The sequence below is a fragment of the Nycticebus coucang genome, chromosome 23, assembly GCF_027406575.1.
Source record: "Nycticebus coucang isolate mNycCou1 chromosome 23, mNycCou1.pri, whole genome shotgun sequence".
Lineage (NCBI taxonomy): Eukaryota > Metazoa > Chordata > Mammalia > Primates > Lorisidae > Nycticebus > Nycticebus coucang.
This window is the reverse complement of record NC_069802.1, coordinates 6955367-6975004: the sequence shown is the minus strand read 5'-3', so window position 1 is coordinate 6975004 and position 19638 is coordinate 6955367. Positions and strand designations below refer to the sequence as shown.

The 19638-nt window shown below is 37.2% G+C and overlaps 1 protein-coding gene across 5 annotated transcripts in view; it reads right to left on the bottom strand.

Annotated features, from left to right (window-relative positions):
* LOC128575941 (cytochrome c oxidase subunit 7B2, mitochondrial) overlaps positions 1-19638 on the bottom strand; it is a 159645-nt gene that overhangs the window by 97264 nt on the left and 42743 nt on the right. For 4 of the 5 annotated variants that reach the window (XM_053577769.1, XM_053577768.1, XM_053577767.1 and 1 more), the window contains exon 2: positions 2322-2374. The gene's annotated coding sequence lies outside the window, so the exon portion shown is untranslated. Of the gene's footprint in view, positions 1-2321; positions 2375-4569; positions 4589-19638 lie in introns of those variants that run through there. The other variant, XM_053577771.1, reaches the window with a different exon arrangement.

Sequence of the window (19638 nt, the reverse complement as noted above, 5' to 3'; positions counted from 1 at the left end):
GCTACCTCAGTAAGACATAATGTGCATACCCACCATCTGCTCATACTGGTAACTGTCCATGTGACCCAAGCAGGACATGAGGCGACTTGAACAAGCACAGTCAACTGGCCAACAGGGAGCCTATGATGTGCTCCTAACTCAGACGAACACCCTACTTCCTAGAGCAAATCTCAAAGACCAAAATATAATAGGCAACACCAGATTTTATTAGAGAAAGGACAGAACTATTCACACCATGTTTCCATGGTGAGCTATATAGTAACTTTCAACACTACTTATTAAACGAAATGAGACCCTTATTACATTGGCCTCTGCAGCAAGTGCGGAATAAAATCTGGTATAAAAAAATCAGAAAAACAATTTTTATCTAAAAGAAAAAAGATACAAGCTTTACAAAGTCAAGGTAAATAAAAGATCCCATTATTCTTTCTCCAAAGTTTGGTTTCCTCTGTTTATGCATTGGGGAATTATTTGACCTCAGGAAAACTCCATCAACAACTTAGTAATAATAAATAAGCATGATTAAATTAAGTACATGGTGTGGTGGTTGTGAACTCACCTTAAATCAGAAAGACCCTAAGCAGAATCTTGGCTTTTCCTACTTAACAAGGTCTCTTATCATTAAAAGGCCTCATTAGAAATACATGATAAAGTAATAGTACGTAGTTCACAGTTATTGTGAGAAATAAATGCTTATGAAGCATCCACCCCCAAATAGGGCACAGTGAGTCTTTAGAACCTATTAATGTAATGAAGTTATTAACAGCATCCTGTGAGGTAGTGATTTGCATTCCTCTTTCACAGGAGGAAAGAGAGAGTGCTAGGATTATAGGCATGAGCCACTGTGCCTGGCCTTTCACTGCTCTTTTTTAAAGATATCTACTTTTTAGAGGACATTCTTTCAGTGAGCCAGGAATTAATGTAAATACTGAGTTTATGGTTTCAGAATCAAATGAGATGGAAGCATACAGAAAAAATAAAAGCAAGAGTTCACCACTGTAATTCTGCAAATTATTAAGTTTAGGGCACAGAACCTATGAGCAATGGTTAAAGCAATCAAGATAATTTAGTCTGGAGAAGAGATGGTAAAGAAAAATAACTGCAATTATCAAATTTACAGAAATGTAATTTAGAATATTATCTGTACTTTCACTTTGCAAGGAAGGTTTAACTATGCCCAAAGGACTAAAAATAAAATACACAGGAAAAAAGTTCTAAGACAGGTACTCTGTTGCCAATTTGATTTCAGGGTATTCTTACCTGGTGGCATAGACTGAGCAAAAGTCCCATTTATGATTCATGGATAAATAAACACACTCACATTTGCAAAGTCTGTAGCTATAAAGGAATTGCTACCATGTAAGAAAATCTCAAAATGTGGATTACTTATTTTTAACACAATGTATATTTTTAAAAAGTGAAGTCTAAATTCTTAATTATTAAAATGCTCATGAGTTTACCAAAAAAGAATTGTTCACAGAAGTTTGTCACTTCTCAAAGTTATTACAACCAAAAAATTTAATTACCCTGCAAAACTTTTTCTCCAAATATGATTTCAAACTTACCAAATTATATATTGTTAGTCATTATCTTGAACTGAAGTAGTTCAGGAATTAGACTTCCCCAAACCTGACTTTCAAGTAGACCACTAACTCCAGATAAAATCATGGTAAAAGACAAGAAAAAAACTTAAATGATATTTCTAAATAGTTACACACCATACTGACCTAGGCAGCCTAGCATAAAAAGAAGACTCATCACCATCTGATAGCAAAATGAGATTTTAAAAACATTTAAATGGCACATCGGCATATAAATATACAATCACACCAGGGGGCGCTCTTAACACTGAAATGATGAATAGCATATTTTAAAACACGTGGTGGTCTCAGCTGGCCAAATGCAAAATTTTTCTAAGCATGTAGTACTTTCAGTAAGTACTTATCTTCTGAAAATGTTTGCTGGCAATACACACATTTTCTTTTTCATCCAACTGTTTGTAGTTAAGACTATCAAGTTAGTATATCAAGTAAAACATTTCTGCTGATAGGAAATATTTTATTTTGGAAACGTCTCCTTAGGCTGGCATCTGTCTCATAGTCTTTCTGTATTTGGGCTCATTACCAATAAACAGAGTGTTTAATGATACAATTTTAAAAATGGCTTCATTGTAAATTTTATTTTCTTACAAAATTTTTTACCAGACCTATAGCATTTTTACCTCCATTTTAAAAAAAAGCAATTCTCAAATTTATCTATAACTGACATCCTCCTGAAAGTCTAATCTAGCATGATGCATCTTTTCTGTATTTTCTCATTACCTGCTAGGAACTCGGAAGCCTGGATACTCTCCTCAGAAGTCGAAGGTTCAGCTCTGTAAAAATACATTTATAAAATTAGTGTTTCAAAGAAACACAAAAAGACAAAAGGTAAGCACAAGCTATGTCACCCAGAAAAAATCACCATAAAATAGTCTGTCAATGGTAAATATGTTCATACAAATAACATCTAGTTAAAATACATTTTAAGAAACAATTTGAAGTGGAAATGAAAGCACTACAAAGTATGCAATGAGGGCATAGCTACTCGTCACTTAGGAGCGGTAGAGACAGTCTGGAAGCTTTCCGCAACCCACTTAGTTGAGATCACCCCTGTGTGTCTATCACCTGCTTCCATAAGTTTCCATGCACTTGGGCCCAAACTCATACAGGGAAAGTTCTGGCCAAGGTTCACCTAACACGTATGAACAGGAGTAAACCACCTCATTCATGTGAGTTTAAGGAAACAGGAATGGACTTCTCTACTGTTTGGGTTCCAAATAAAATAGACCAGCATACTAATGCCTCAAGGGCTATTGAAGGAACACATTTTTCATTCCCTTTCATTCTGCAACAAGAATAAGGGTTCCAAGTGAACACACAACTAGAGAAAAATGATACATTTATTTACTACTTTAGACTAAAATGTATGTGAATGGTAGGTAGGAAGTCCTACCCAGAAGGCAGATTTCAGTTTTGCATCATATTCACCTTTTTCAAGTGATGTGGGAGCAGAGGAAGAAAAAAATAAGAGAGGAAAGGACAGGCCACAGAGGGAAAAATCCTGCAAGAAGGGTTTACTGGGAGAGGATCAGGTGACCACCACTGCCTCCTTTATATCCTTCTAATCTTTGAAGTGAACAAGGACTAAGAGGTTCACCAAGGTACGTGCAGCCTCGTTTGGCGAGAGGCAGCGTCTGATGTGGAGCGATCTAGATGTGATTAAACGGCACGAGTTTCCCCGAGTAGCAAAGTCAGGGAGCAGTGGTGGTGCGGTTCTGTGTGGTCCACCCTGACAGACACTGGTCCTTAGACAGTTCCTAGAAAAAGGAAATAGGGTCTGCCCCTCACAAGGACCTGAGAGGATCTTCTCACAGCACACCAGTGGCATAGTAGGTGAAAAATCACTGAACTAGATGTTGGCATAAGAGAATGGAAAGAGTCAAGGACATACATACCGTTTTCCAAACTGAGCAATTAAAAGGATAGAGCCGCAATGTAGTGAGACTGGAAGAGTGTGGAAACGGTATGGTATTGAGGAGAAATAATTATTTTGGCTTTGGAGGTGTTACATTTGAGATGTCAATTAGACAGATCCAATGGGAAAACTATAAAGTAAGCAGCTGGCTTCATGGGACGTATAGAGAAGATCAAATTGCACACGTAAGATATAAAAAAGATAATATGATATAAAAAGATACAAAACTGAGAACAGTCTCCCTCTGAAACAGTATTTAAAGCCAGGAGATACCGGAAAGGCGTGCAGACAGAGACCTAATCTGGACTGGACAGACTCTCAGCTGCCCCGTTCTCCCCACCTCCTGGTATTCATGGTCCTGTGCGCTTCCCATCTCCTGGAGTGTGGGCACGAGCGGTAACTTGTTTATAACCCATAGAATATTTGACCAAATAAGGTAACTGGATGGAAGTGCATTCCTCTGTGTGATTACATTAGTTCACTGTGTAAGACTGTTGCCTCCATCTTGCTGGGGTTCCCCCTCCTTTCTGTGAAGTGGGCAACCATGGAGGGAAGCTCCTTGGCCAGAAACTGAGGAAAGCCTCTAAAAACTGAGGGTAGCCTCCAGCTGCCAGCATGGAAAGCCTCCAGCCAAGAAAATATAAGGCCCTCCCTCCTATGGCCTCAAGAAAATAAATTATTCCAACTACCTGAGTAAGCTTGAAAATAAATCCTCCTCAAGTTCATTCGGTTGACACCACAGGCCCAGCTGACACGCTGACTGCAGCCTTGAAGAGGACCCAGATATGCTGGGCATACACTTCTGGTCCAAAGAAACCATGACACGACAAAAGAGTGTTATTTTAAATGACTAAGTTTGAGGTAACCTGTTATGCAGCAAAGGAAAAGTAACAATACTCATCCTGAGTTACTCCAGCATTCAGAGGCCAGGAAGATATGAAAGAGCCAAGAAAAAGCCCAGTGAAAACCAAGGAAAAGGCTTCAAAAGGCTTCTTGCCAGCTTCCCAGAGAGGAACAGAGAAAAATAGGGAAGGGAAAGTTGAGTCCACTGACCTGCCGGAAGCTGAGAATAATCAGAAGTGAAAGGGCCAGGAGGAGCCAGATCCAGCCACCTCTACTTTAGCCTCAGCGGTCTCTACCTCTTTCTAGAAGGTCATCAGAGGTACTGAGGCTGCAAAGGAACTGGTAGAAGCCAGAAAGTGTTTTAATTTTTTCTATTCTAGGTGCTCATTCACTAAGAATAAGTTTACAATAAAAGATTCACAGCTAATTTTTAACACTGATGAATTTTCCTGCAGACACTTTTTTGGGAGAGGGAGTCCTTGTAGTCTAGCCAGCTGTTCACTGCTAAGTAAATGGCATTCAGCCTTATTAGGCTCCTCAGAAGACCCAATTAGTGCCAGAGCTGTGCTACTCTACTGTTGGTAAGGCTTTGAAGGCTGGTATTTCAAAACTGGCTAACACTTAATACTAATCAAAGTTGGCTCATTTTAATTACTAAGTAGCTACCATAACCTATTTTTAACTTCTTCTTGTCATAAGGTATGCTTAGATTGGCTTTTAATTTATTTTTCAAAAAAAAAAAAAAATCAATACAACCAAATCTAATGAGCATGTTTTATGTGCAAGGCCCTGAGTTAACTAGTACAGTTCAGTGAAAGAAACCGCCCCACTCCTTTTTGTACATCTACAACTTGCATACAAACTTACACTATGTATCAAGAGCTGTCATACAAAGACAATGTCATGACCTGATGTGATGAGTATTCAGCTTTATGTAGATTTAGCCATAGTGAGCATCCCATTATCCTGTAATGTTTTTGAAGTAATTTTTCCTCCATTCATTCAAGGAGGATTTATTGAGCACTAGTTTAGTTACACAGAAGGGAAAGTTAGATAAAAAACAGAGAAGTATTTAAGGTTTCTGTTCTATAAGGGACATCCAAAATGTGTTCTTTTTCTTTTTATAGTTTCAGTATAATTTATCTTATATGTGTGTATGCATATATAATACGTATGTGGATAGTCAATGAAGTTCATGAACTCCTCCTAGAAAAACTGCTACATACCTTTCCACTGAATATCACTATGGTCACCTTCAAGTACCCCCCTTGGAAAGCTGTGCACTGGATGCCAGTGCCTAGTCCATCCTTCAAAGCAATTTTGGAACACTTTTTCTAGAATGGCCATCAGAGATCAGAGTTGCCACACTGTGATGCCAAACTCATCCTAGAAGAAGCACTACACACCTCATTGCTGAATGTCATTGCAATAGCCAGATGGCCAAGAGGACTACTTCAGAGGTGAATGTAGTGATTTTCAGCAATGAGGTATATAGCACTTTTACTAGCATGAGTTCTTGAACTTAATTGTCAGACCTCATATGTATTTTTTATATATGAACAATTATTCCTTAGAATCCATAGAGGTTTGGTTCCAGGACCTCCTCCAAACACCAAAATCTGGATTCTCAAGCCCTTTATATATAAAAAGGTGTCATAATTTGCACATATTGTATGTGTATCCTCCTGTATACTTTTATTTTGTTATTTTGTTTTGTTTTTGAGACACAGTCTCACTATATCAACCTCAGTAGAGTACTGTGGCATAACAGCTCACAGCAACCTCAAACTCTTGGGCTTAAGTGGTTCTCTTGCCTCAGCCTCCCAAATAGCTGGGACTACAGGGGCCCACCACAATGCTTGGCTATTTTGTTGTTGCAGTTGTCACTGTTGTAGAGCAGGCCTGGGCTGGGTTGGAATCCGCCTGCCTCAGTGTACGTGGCCAGCGCCCTAACCACTGAGCTATGGGTGCCAAGCCTGTATCCTCCTTCTGTAGGTTACTTATAACACCTAATACATGACAAATGCTATGTAAACACTCATTATACTATATTGCTTTGGGAATAATGATGATTAATACATCTATACGTGGAATTTATTTTTCAAATAGTTTCAATCCAGGATTGTTTGAATCCACAGAAGCCCTGGATATAGCGGGCTGAATGCATACATACATACATAGATACATATGTGTATAGGGACATACACACTTCATATGCATTCTGTGTGTGCTTGCAATAAATACATCTCTGCCTCTTGGAACACCAGGTTTTGCTCCATCAACAAGGCTAAAAGATTAAATCAACCCTATGTTTCACTCTTCAGTTCAGGAGTGTTCATTATTCTCAGTAATGTCCTTGACACCATAAGGTACAGAGATAAGACATGATCGTGGCACGAAGGAGTTTTTAACTTGTTTTATTATTAACAGGTTTCTCTTTTTTTAATGCCTCTCCCCATTTTAATATAAGCTCCTTTACAGCAGAAATTCCTGTTAGCTTTTCACTGATGTAACTTTTAGTCCATAATATGTGCTCAATAAGCATTGTCTAGCTGATTAGCAAGTTTCCAAAATGCTTTGAGGCAGCTTGCATGTAAATGGAAATACGCAGTTCAACAAGCAAATACACTGTTAGATAAATATGTATAGACTGCAGCTAAATAAGGGCCAGCATGTTTTTACTCAACATTTATTTAATGGATTAGCAACAATGACTATTTTTATTTGTTTATATTTTTGCCAATGATTATTTTTTAAAAATATGCCCATACAACTACTACATTTGAAAATTAAACCTATCCCTGTGCTTTCTTGTAGCTATTACAGTAAGGGAAAAACAGCTTATACATCGTAACTTCAATGGAAGGAAGAATTTCTTTCTTTTTTTTTTTTTTGTAGAGACAAAGTCTCACTTTATGGCCCTCAGTAGAGTGCCGTGGCCTCACACAGCTCACAGCAACCTCCAACTCCTGGGCTTAAGCGATTCTCTTGCCTCAGCCTCCCGAGTAGCTGGGACTACAGGCGCCCGCCACAACGCCCGGCTATTTTTTGGTTGCAGTTTGGCTGGGGCCAGGTTTGAACCCACCACCCTCGGTATATGGGGCCGGCGCCTTACCGACTGAGCCACAGGCACCGTCTGGAAGAATTTCTTTTTATCAATACAAAAAAAAGTTTCCTGGCTGTTTCAAGGATCATTAAATTAAAGCAAAAATCAGAGCACATGTCTTCCTTGATAGTGTTAGAGAAACTGTATAACTTGACTTCAAATTTCTAAAGTTCTGCTGTTGGATTGAAAATACGACTCCTTCTAGGATTTACACCATGTGGTTATCATTCTTTGTGTTACAGATACACTCTGCGTTACTCCTGCATAAGTAATCAATTACCAAGACAAACTCGTGATCATTCCCAAGGCAAGAAAAAAATGCATGCTGAACAGAAATTGCTCATACTTTCAAAATGCATGATGCATTCAATTCGTATAGATAATGCACATGGAAAAACATACCCTCATTAACTTCAATATGAACATCTATTTTCCACTTCCCAAACAGTAAGACTTTATTTCTTTTTAATATGAAGTATAACATCAAGTTATATGAACGAATACAATTTCAGCCTGGAAAGCATATTGAAAAATGTAAATTAATCATTATCATTGTAAAGAAGTGTAGGTATTTACCACAGTATACTATTACTGATAGAAAACTGCTGCTCTACTTCACTACTTTACAAAGGTTAGACACATTGCTTGCCAATACTATGGCCATCTATTTAAGTCACTGCCCCTGATGGGTACGATCATTGCGTGGTCAGGCTTTGTACTCTATGTCCATGCCCCATAGGACTAGAATCAATTGGACTTGAGCTAGGCATCTAATCCAAGGGTAAGGAATTCATTAAACTGGCTTGTGACATCCAATGAGGACTGGTTCAATTTACAAAGAAATGACCTGGGCCAATCTATTTCTTTCTCTTTAGATTTGAACTAAGAAATGCCAAGAAAATGAAACAGTGACAGACAGAATGGCAGAGGCATAAAGAAAGAAGTAAAGCAAGTCATTAGGAAATAAAGGCCCAGGGAGCAGCAGAGCTGCCATAAGAGACATTCTGGCTCATGACCAGATCCGAGAGGGTGACCCTCAATGGACTAGCTTTCCCATTAGATACTCATCCATCTGTACTGATACAAGACAACACCTTTGTCTTGAGATAACTTGAGCAAGTGTCAGTTTTCAGGCGTCAGAAAAAATAAACTAGAGCAATTGTGTATCTATGGTAAGCCAAGTTAGTCTTCAAGTGTTCTTAGACATTTATGAATCTCAGTTTCTCTTACCCAGATAATAAAACTAATTTAATCAGACATGAAAGAAGAAAAGTAAACTCAATGAATTTAATAGTATTTTTAACCTTTTTATTTTGAAGTACTTTAGATATAGAGAAAAGTTGCAACATTACTAAGACTTCTGTTATATCCTCCACTAATTTCCCTTAATGTTAACATCTTATATAACAAAAGTTCAGGAAATGAACAATGACACAATCTTTTTAACTAAACTCTACCAGGGGTGTTCAACCTGCAACCTCTGGGCCATATACAGGTCATTTGAAGACTGTTTTGCTTATCTGTGATGTTGGATTCTTACAAAAAGTATGCATGGGCCTTTTCTTTTGCTTATCAGCTTTCATCAGTATTTGTGTATTTAATATGATTATTTTTAAATTAGACTGCTAATTAATTTTATAGTGCCTCTTAGTCATTTGAAATAAGTAACTGGATAGTAAAATCTATACTAACATATAATTCAACATGTATCAGCATTAACTTTTTAGAGTTTTCCTATTTACTTTAGGTAACTGCTTAGTTAAAAAATTGAGTTTTAAAAAGATAATACTGAATTTGTAAAACTTCTACAACAGAATAATATTAAGTTTTTCTCTTCACATAATATTTAAAGGAACATCTGAATACAGATCCTAGGAATGCTCTGGCGGTGCACAACAGCCAGGACAGCTGGCAGATCTGGCAGTACACGTAGGTAAATTCTATAAGACGGTGTCCAAGAAGGTAGACCTTAGTCATTTGTGGCTATTTAAATTCAAATGTAAATTAATTAAAATAAAACATCCACATTAGACAATGCAGTCATTTCCATCACTGCTGAAAGTTCTATGGAACAGCACTCTTCTACACTATAAATTCCATAAGGCTAGGGGCGATTTCTTTAAGACCACAACAGGACCTCAACAGAGTAACCCCTGAAGATTTACATATTTATGAAGGAAATGAGTAAATAGAAGGTATAGTATCAGTATCACAAAATTTGACAACATATATCAAAAGATGTTTGTTACATAATTTTCGTAAGTCATCGGTAATGACTCATATATCCAATAAAATACAGTCCTTAAAATAATATTCTATTCTTATAATGGAATATTATAAATTATTAAACAGACCGTTTAGAAAAAAATTAATGATTGAGAAAGGTCGTGATGTTCTATAGTTAAGTAAAGTAAGCCATAGTAACATTTTTAAATGTTTAAATTATGACATATAAACATCAAATGCTAAGAGTACTATCTAGTTATAAGATTATCTTATTATTTATTTTGTCAATCATATTTTATAAAATTTATATAATAATGTTTAACTTTGCTATAAGAGAAAAAGGTTTTGCTATTTATTTTTTAAAGCTTGTGCCTATAAAATCTAGATTTCTTATTAAATCCTAAAGAAATTAAGAAAATATTATTAAGCAAGAATACTTAGATGCTATTTCTTTGATTACATGGCATAAGAATAAAATCAATAATTTCCATTTAAGAATTTTCAACATTTATTCTAATAAAAATAGAAGAGAGGGAGTGGCACCTGTGGCGAGGTGAGTAGGGCACCAGCCCCATATACTGATAGTGGTGGGTTCAAACCCAGCCCCAGCAAAAATGCAAAACAAAACAAAAAAAAAAAAAAAATAGAAGAAAGAGTAATAGGAACATGACAAAATATACACTAATCACCATGAGAGAAAAAAATTCTTTTGAACAATACAGCATATGCAGCCAACTATTCCTATATATTATCTACTCAGATTCATGAATTAAGTGATAAAAATAAGGTTGTTTAAAACATTTAAACAACATGATCTTAAATTTCTTGAAATTATATTACATAGAGATATGTAATATATAACGTTAAGGTATATATATATATATTTTTTAATTAGAGACAGAGTCTCACTTTGTCGCCCTCGGTAGAGTGCCGTGGCATCACGGCTCATAGCAACCCCCAACTCCTGGGCTTAGGTGATTCTCTTGCCTCAGCCTCCCAAGTGGCTGGGACTACAGGCGCCCACCACAAAGCCTGGCTATTTTTTTGCTGCAATTTGGTGGGGCCAGGTTCAAACCCGCCACCCTCAGTACATGGGGCCTGCACCCTACCCACTGAGCCACAGACACCACCCAATGTTAAGATATTTTAATATGTTAACTCAAGTAGCAATTTGATTTTAGGTCATTTTTTATTCAGACAGGTTTTTAGGCAGTTAAAAAGAGAAATGGAAAATTAACTGTTTATAATGGATTTCTCTCAGTGTCAGGGAGACAAGTAATTTTTTTTTCATTCTTTAAGAAAAATCACAGTGAAATCTGGTTTTCTTTTATAATCAAGAAAATAAATTTTATATTTTGTAAAAATCCCTAAGTTCTCTAAGTTCCTGCAATCAGTGAGGAATAAAAGTCAGACTTTGACTATAGAGCCAAGTTTTCCCTTCCACGCCCTTGATTAACATCACCTGACTCAGCCCTGCTTCACTCCACACTCTCACCTCTGCGCAGCGCTAGAAGACTGGGAAATTAACTTTCACTAGTCAGGATTGTTCTACATAAACTTAGATATTTGATATGGCATCCATAAATTCTACTTCTCCATTGTGATATGGAGTTTTCATTACTTTAGTTTCCTCCCATAATGTCTTATTCAACATTGAATATAACTTTTGCAGAAAACAAAATTTGAAAGTTGAATAGGGCTGGGCATGGTGGTTCATGTCTATAATCACAGCACCTTGGGAGGCCAAACTGAAAGGATCACTTGAGGCCAGGAGTTTAAGACCAACATGGGTAACATACTGACACCTCTGTATCTACAAAAAATTCAAAAGAAATTAGCTGGGCATGGTAGTGAGAGGCTAATGTTGTCTTAGCTACTTGAAAGGCTGAGGTGGGAAGATCACTTGAGCCCAGAAGTTTGAAGTTGCAGTGAGCTATGATGGTACCACTGCATTCCAGCCTGCCTGACAGAGCGAAACCCTGTCTCAAAAAAAAAAACAGAAAATAAAAGTTGACCTATCTCAAAATAAAATAAAAGTTGATCAGGAAATATCCTCTTGAATAGAAACACCACAATTTTTCATCCCAGCAAGTACCATTTTCATAGAAAGGGTAAAATTAATAGTTGAGGACCAAAACAACCCTTAGAGGAAAAGAGATTTCTTTTGTAATTAAGAAGTCTTTTTAAAAAGCTATTAATTTGTTTTTACTCATAAAATAGCTAAAGTTGTTTGTAGAGGCAAACATTGGTAAGGTACTTTTGTATGAGAAAAAAATCATAATTCTAGTAATTTCAGAATTTCACAGATAAGTTAAACGGCAAATTCTAATACAAGTGCAGCAAAATCTCTATAGTTGACCAGCTCCCTATAATGACCACCTAATTAAGTTGACCTAATTTGCATAGACCGGTCATTCGCCACCTGTTCACATGTATAGTTGAGTATCACAGACCTACTTCCTTATGTTGACCACCTCCATATGTTGACCAGTTTGTTACAGACCTTTGGGTGGTCAACTTACAGTTTCTACTGTAGTTAGAACAATAGGGATAGAATTTGATAGAACTGTGTAATTAAGGTAGAAACTTTTAACTTTAAAAGTTAAACTTCAAGAAATCACAGATAGAGAAACTGAAAACTGTGTCAATATTATACCAGTTCTTACCCATGCAAGTAACAAAGTGAATAAGCACAAACCAGCTGGCCTACTGGTTAAGGACACAAAATAAGAACCTGGAGATTAGAGTCCCAATCTCACCTGCATCACTCACTAGTTGTATGACTCTTAACAAGCTCTTTAGCCTTTCTATACCTCATAGTTCCCTACCGTAACATGTGGGTAACAGCAACACTTACCCCAGACAGCCCTTGTGAAAATAGATTATACCACATAGTAAGATAATAAATACTAGTAGATTCAGACTGTGGAACAGAGAAAATAACTATATTAGGGGAATGGATTTTATTTGTCTCAGGAATATCATAAAAAGCTGAATTTCTATTCAAAATTTAACCATCAGCTTGGACTGGAGTCATGAATGTTGGGTACTAATTGAGGGTCCTCTATCTCCAGGTGAACTGCCCACAAACCATGTTCTTTTCTAGGCCTCAGTGGGGTCCCTTGCTGCTTTCAAATTTTTATGATCTATAGAACAGGCGGGGGGGAAGTGTTTTAATACTGCTGCTTACTAAATATTTTCGCAGTAGGAATTGAAATAGTAGAGCATTTCAACATATTTATGTAACAGCTAAATTAAACAAAAAGCGAGTAGAATTCCCCAAAGGGAGAGCTACTGAAGTAAAAAGTGATGCAAACAAACAGCCTTCAGAACATTTGCAGTACTGAAGATTCAGGGCACTAGTGAACGGAAAAAGCCCTAGGACACTAACCCTGGGCTGGAAACAGTAGAAGGAACAGACAAGTTTCCTCTACCCCTTTTCTTCTCCGCATTTCTCCTATTCATAGTCCGAAATGTGTATTACTGAAATAGTTAAACCTTTTCACCTCATTATCTAATTTAGTTTAGTTAACTAGTTAACTAATTTAACTAGTATTTATTAACTAACTAGGTGCTTTAACTATTAGAAATTAATAGTTGAGGACCAAAACAACCCTTACAGGGTCTATCACTGTTTTACTATTAGAAGCTGGTGGAGATTTTGAAGAATTTCATTAAATCTTATGTTTGGCCTTTAGGAGCCCTATACATACTACAAAATAAGGTAAATAAGATACATTAACTACAAAAAAATGGTATTTTATATGCCATAGAATAAGATAAATACACACAGTGATGAAATATAGAATGTATTCAAAAACAAAAATAAATGGCCAGACTGGGGGCTCACACCTCTAATCCTAGCACTTTGGGAGGTCGAGCAGGTAGACTGCCTGAGCTCAGGAATTAGAGACCAGCCTGAGCAAAAGACCCTCCACCTCTACTAAAAATAGAAAAATACAAGCTGGTTGTGGTGGGTGCCTATAGTCTCAGCTACTCAGGAGGCTGAGGCAAGAAGATTACTAAAGCTCAGGAGTCTGAGGTTGCTGTGAGCTACAATGACACCACGGCCCTTTACCCAGGGCAACAGAGTGAGACTCTGTCTCAATAAATAAATAAATAAATAAATGGCACAAATGAGGGATTGTAAATGAAATAATTATCAGGTCTAAGATAATCAGATAAAACTGCAGTGAGCAGAGCAGGTAATAAGCCAAACTGAAGAGTGCTTTCTTAGCTAGGCACTCAGAGTAGGGGAAACTTGTCTGTTCCTTCTACTCTAACCAGCCCACGGTTAGTGTCTTAGGGCTTTTTCCGTTCACTAGTGCCCAGAAAAGCAGCCCACTCGGTGCCAGCAGACTGCTGCCGTTCAGAAATACAGGACCTGGGCACTCAGCTCTTCTAATTTTCTAAACAGAAACAAGAATCTAGACATTTACATAATCTATGTATTAAGTTTTTTTAATGTTGAAAACTAATTCAAACATTTTAGTATATCACATAAGTCAGATAGCTAGGTCTCTCAGGCTTTTATATTCTGTGGGCTGAAGAGTTTACAATCTTTCATTTATTAACTGCTATAGCAAATTTTTTTTGGTACTTTACAATGTTTCAAATGTTTTAAATGATATAACTTTTTTTCTCATAAAAGCATAAGCAAATTACTATCCGAATTTTCATGATTTTATGGGGAAACCAAGGGCCAAGGAAGCTAAATGCCTCCACAGTGGGGTAACCAGTAGGCAGAAGATCTGATTTCAAAACCAGGTTGGTTCAATTCCAATGTCAATATACTCCTTCAAATACATTGAAAAAGATGGATGAAATAAAAAGGAGGATGGTGATATCTGGCCAACCAAAGCAGGGGATATAAAGTGGTTTTAGTTAGAGGAGATGAAGCATCATGTTTTTAGAGAATAGCCTGGAAACTGATCAGGTGACAGCAGACATTTCACATCGGGAAGCCCAGGCAAGTGAGCTATACGAAATACTTTAATGATAATCCCCACAACCATACTTGACTAGAAAAAAATACTTTAATAATATTTAAGTTAATATTTACCACAATATAGATTGTTAAAGGTGAATACACTTAAATGCACTGCTTTTTCCTATTCATTTTACTTTCCAGTGTCAACCAACAGATAGCAACATCCTTTATTGTCTTTATTATTTTCCTAAGATAAAGTTCTTTTTTAATTTATGACAACAGTTAAAAAAGATGAAGATCATGTTGACATAGTCACATAAACCAAATTATCTAATATAGCTGTCCTCCTAATTCAGACATCCAAAAGCAACCCTAAAATACAGGCATTCCATTCATCAATCAAAAGTTAGTGTCCTTTCTAAATTATACATAAAATCATATTGCTCAATTTCACCTGCAAATTATGCAATCTTCCTACAAAATGCATTCCTCTGACTCCTCACTGAATATTTTTCTGCTCCCCAAAGGAGTTAAAAAGCTGCCTTGATCACTGTGAAGAAACTCTTCTACACTCTTAAAAAAATAATTTGTTTAGGTTCAAGCCTACAAAAATAATAATCTGATGTCTTTAAAAACCAAAATTTTACATTTTCCATTAAAATATACCTCCCTTAATTAGAATATTAGAAATAATATAAAATATTAGTAAGTTTATTTATCCTGGAAGTAGCCTTGAGAGATAGTGTGGTGCTGTTAGAACTTCTGATAGTTATTTTCCTCAAAAGAAACTGGAAAGTTGTTTTTTTTTTTAAACACAGTATGCTAATTCTTAAAGTTTAGTTCATCTTTAAAAATACCAGCAAAAAAACTAAAAAATTATGCATACTATCCAGTTTCCAACTTGAGTAAAGACTACAACAGTGAGCAAATCAGAAAGACTTGCTCATGAGGACTTAAATTCTAGTGAAAGATACAAAAAATTTATTAGGCAATTAAAGTATTTCAATCCTAAAGTTGTAAAAATACGATGTGAGAAAAAGAGATGGGAGGGGTTCCTCCCAGATGGAGAGCTTCCCAATGCAACCAATCTGTACACAGAGACCTGAAGGGAAGGGAAGAATTAGCCGTGTTGGGGACAAGGTGGGTAGAATTACAGAAATACTCAAACAGAAGAAATGGCATCTACAAAGGTGTGGAGGAAAGCAACAACAGATTGCATTTGGGAAACAAAAATGTCACTTGACATTCCAACCCCACTCCAACCCCCCATAACCCGACAAAGTAAATAAAGAATTGCAGCATCAAGCATATTTTAAGATACTTAGGCCATTTCTTATTATGCAAAGATTAATTATATATTTAATATATTTTAAACAATAGAAAAAAGGAGGAAGAAAGATACACAGATAATTACAGAGCTTTAAAATGCTGCATCTCAAAATTTAAACTGACCTAATTATTTGATTTGGTGTAGGCTGGCATATGCCAGATTTTTCTCTGAATAGGAGACACAGCTCTGTTTACCTCTGCTGAAGACTCTGAGTGGTGTATGTGTGTGTGTGTGTGTGTGTGTGTACATGTATGAGCATTTGTCTGGGTCCTAAGAGTTGTTAAGATTCACAATCACAGCCCTGTCCTCCAGAAATTGATGCGGAAGTCTCAAAATCAAGGTAAGTAATCATAACAGAGTAACATGTAGGACTGATCATTTTTACAAACCATTTTTAAAACATCATCACGTTCCTTATTACAAACTTGTGAAATTAATGCTGCTTACTGCTCAAAAATGATGTACGATTTTCCTCTGATTATTCATCGACTGGCAGAACCAGAACCTTACACTTAGATCTGCTGATTTAAGATGGAGAAAACACTTTTCTAGGAATATCACGTTATCCTTAAAGTACATGGATGAGTGTGAGGAATTAGATGAATAAGCTCTTAGTCTCCTCTGCACAGAGGTCTTTTCCAACTTAACATCCAGATCCCAGGCCTACCAAGCTTCCCCCTTTCTCTTTACTGCCTCCGCCACCAGGACAGCCTCCTGCAAACATTTGTTCTAATTTTGACTCCACTGCTCTCTCTACTGCTGGTTTTTTGACACCCGGGTTTCTGTCAAAAAGAATGTGATCCTGCAACTCCATTACTAGGTATCTACCAAGAAGAAAAAAAATCATTTTACCGTAAGGACATTTTCACTAGAAAGTTTATCACAGCTCAATTCACAAATGCCCAGATGTGGAGTCAACCCAAGTGCCCATCAACCCATGAATGGATAAATAAACTATGGTATATGTATCCCATGGAATAGTATTCACCCACAGAAAGATGGAGACTTTGCATTTTTGTATTAAAGAATGTTCTCTTTAGTAAAGTATCACAAGAAAGGAAAAGAAAGTATCCAATGTACCCAATACTAATATGAAACCAGTAGATGAATAATTACACACCCACTCAAATGTAAAACTCAATGCAAGTGAGAAGAAGGAGAGAGTAAGAAAAGGAGAAGAGAATGGAGGGTGATTGGTGTGCTCTCACCTACTGGGCACAATGTAAGGTACAAGGCACACCTCCTGGGTGAAGGGCTCAACTACAACTTGGACTTCAAACAATGGAACTAACCAACTGTGCCCTTATATTACTCTGAAAAAATAAATAAATAAATAGATATGTAATCCTGTGGGGGGGGGAGCACATTTTTAAGGAGTCAGAGAGCTTATTCAAATTCTAAATCTGACATTTACAAGCTCCATGCTCGTGGAGATACAGCTCTCATCTTCTCATCAAGGAAAATGGGGCTGGGAAGCAGAAAAACTGACAGACCTTTAATTGAATATGATATAAGAGGTCTGCTTGGTATTACTGTCATATTTATGTGTTTAATGATATTTTCTCACCCTCTATTCTTTTATCTAACTTGCACCAATATATACCCTTGTTGCTTACTTCTATCTTAAGGCAACAGTTCTTCACAGATTATGTCAATAGAGCAATTTCGTAAAATAAGGTTAAGAAAATGAACTAAGGGCGGCACCTGTGGCTCAGTCGGTAAGGCGCCAGCCCCATATACCGAGGGCGGCGGGTTCAAACCCGGCCCCGGCTGAACTGCAACAAAAAAATAGCTGGGCATTGTGGCAGGCGCCTGTAGTCCCAGCTACTTGGGAGGCTGAGGCAAGAGAATCACCTAAGCCCAGGAGTTGGAGGTTGCTGTGAGCTGTGTGAGGCCACGGCACTCTACCGAGGGCCATAAAGTGAGACTCTGTCTCTACAAAAAAAAAAAAAAAGTGAACTAAGAGGTCAGAATGTCAGAGTGGGAGTTTATGGTATCACCACTGCCTAGCTGTGTAACTTTGGGCAATTTACTGATTCATTTTGTGAAAACTCCCCTCTCCTATAAAATGGGGATAAATGATGCTACCTTACTCACATTGTTTTGGTTTTAATTTAATTAAGGGGGGTTTTAAACAAAATAGGAGACTCGATCCCCGTACCACAGAGGTTACGGTGCCAGCCACATACACCGAGGCTGCAGGTTCAAACCCAGCCCGGGCCAGCTAAACAACAATGACAACTGCAAGAAAAAAATAGCTGGGTGTTGTGTGGGCACCTATAGTCTCAGCTACTTGGGAGGCTGAGGCAAGAGAATCTCTTAAGCCCAGGAGTTGGAGGTTGCTGTGAGCTATGACACCACAGCACTCTACCTAGGGCAACATAGGGAGACTCTGTCTTAAAAAAATAAATAAACAAAATAGGAAGCTCTTAGAATGTGAAAGAAGCTTAATAAATTTTGCTACTATTTAGTTAAGTTATTATCATTTTTATGGTTATTTAACCACAATCCCATTCTGCTTGTCAAATTACTGGGAGACTGAAAGTGATCTCTAATTAAATGGATTAAAATATCACGGACCCTTGGCAGAGAGCAGTGGCTCACCCCTGTGATCCTAGCACTCTGGGAGGCCAGGCAGGTGGATTGCCTGAGCTCAGGATTTCAAGACCAGCCTGACCAGCAAGACTCAGTGACTACCAAAAATAGAAAAACTAGCCAAGCATTGTGGTGAGTGCCTGTGGCCTCACCTACTAGGAAAGCTCTGAAGCAGAGGGATTGCCTGAACCCAAGCATCTGAGGTTGTTGTGAGCCAGGCTGACACCACAGCACTCTACCTAGGGCACAGAAAGAGACTCTGTCCAAAAAAAAAGAGAAAATCATGGACCCTGGGGGAAAAAATACATTTGCTTACAGATTATAATTCACTTTGTGTTTCAAGTCAAATGGAAGCAGGACTTCCCTTGTCTGGGAACTTTGGCTTACGCGTCTATTTTTTGTTTGTTTGTTTTTAAAAGCATTAATTAACATCATCTCAAATTTCTATGGAGATTAAATTAAATGCAGAATTTACAACGTAAGACCAAAATACAACATTTACTTCTATGTTTTATTTAAATAAAAGCAATGTGGTGAAGAGAGGGAATAAAGTGAGAATTTGCTTAAAACCAGGGTTGTTCTTACGATCCAGAAAAGGCTTCAGGCAAAGCTGAAGTGTTTTTAGTTACACTAAAGATACAAGAGCCTCCCAAAGGAATAAAGTGGTAAGTAGAATTTCACCCCCTGTAATCTTCACTGGGGATACGCTCTTTCAGCTGTAGCATCTAATGTGCAAAACTGAAAACAAACAAGCTGAAAGTTATTTGGTCTTCTTTAGATATTCCATTTGTAACTACCAAAGAACATATGGCCCATCATATTGATTCTCTAGTGTGTTTTTTGGCTCCAGGAGTAAAATGTATTCTCAGCTACATTAATCATATTTCAAAATCAAGTTTATGTTTTGATATGTAGGTTTTATATAGTCCCTGATGCATTTCGAAAGCACACAGAATTGTTTATCTATGTAGGCTAGAAATAACACGTTAAAATTGCCAGGCAAATTGCATACTTAGCCAAATACCTGCAAACCTGGCAGATGTTTTCTAGAAATCTCTCTCGATACTGATATTTTTGTGTATTTTGTAAGGT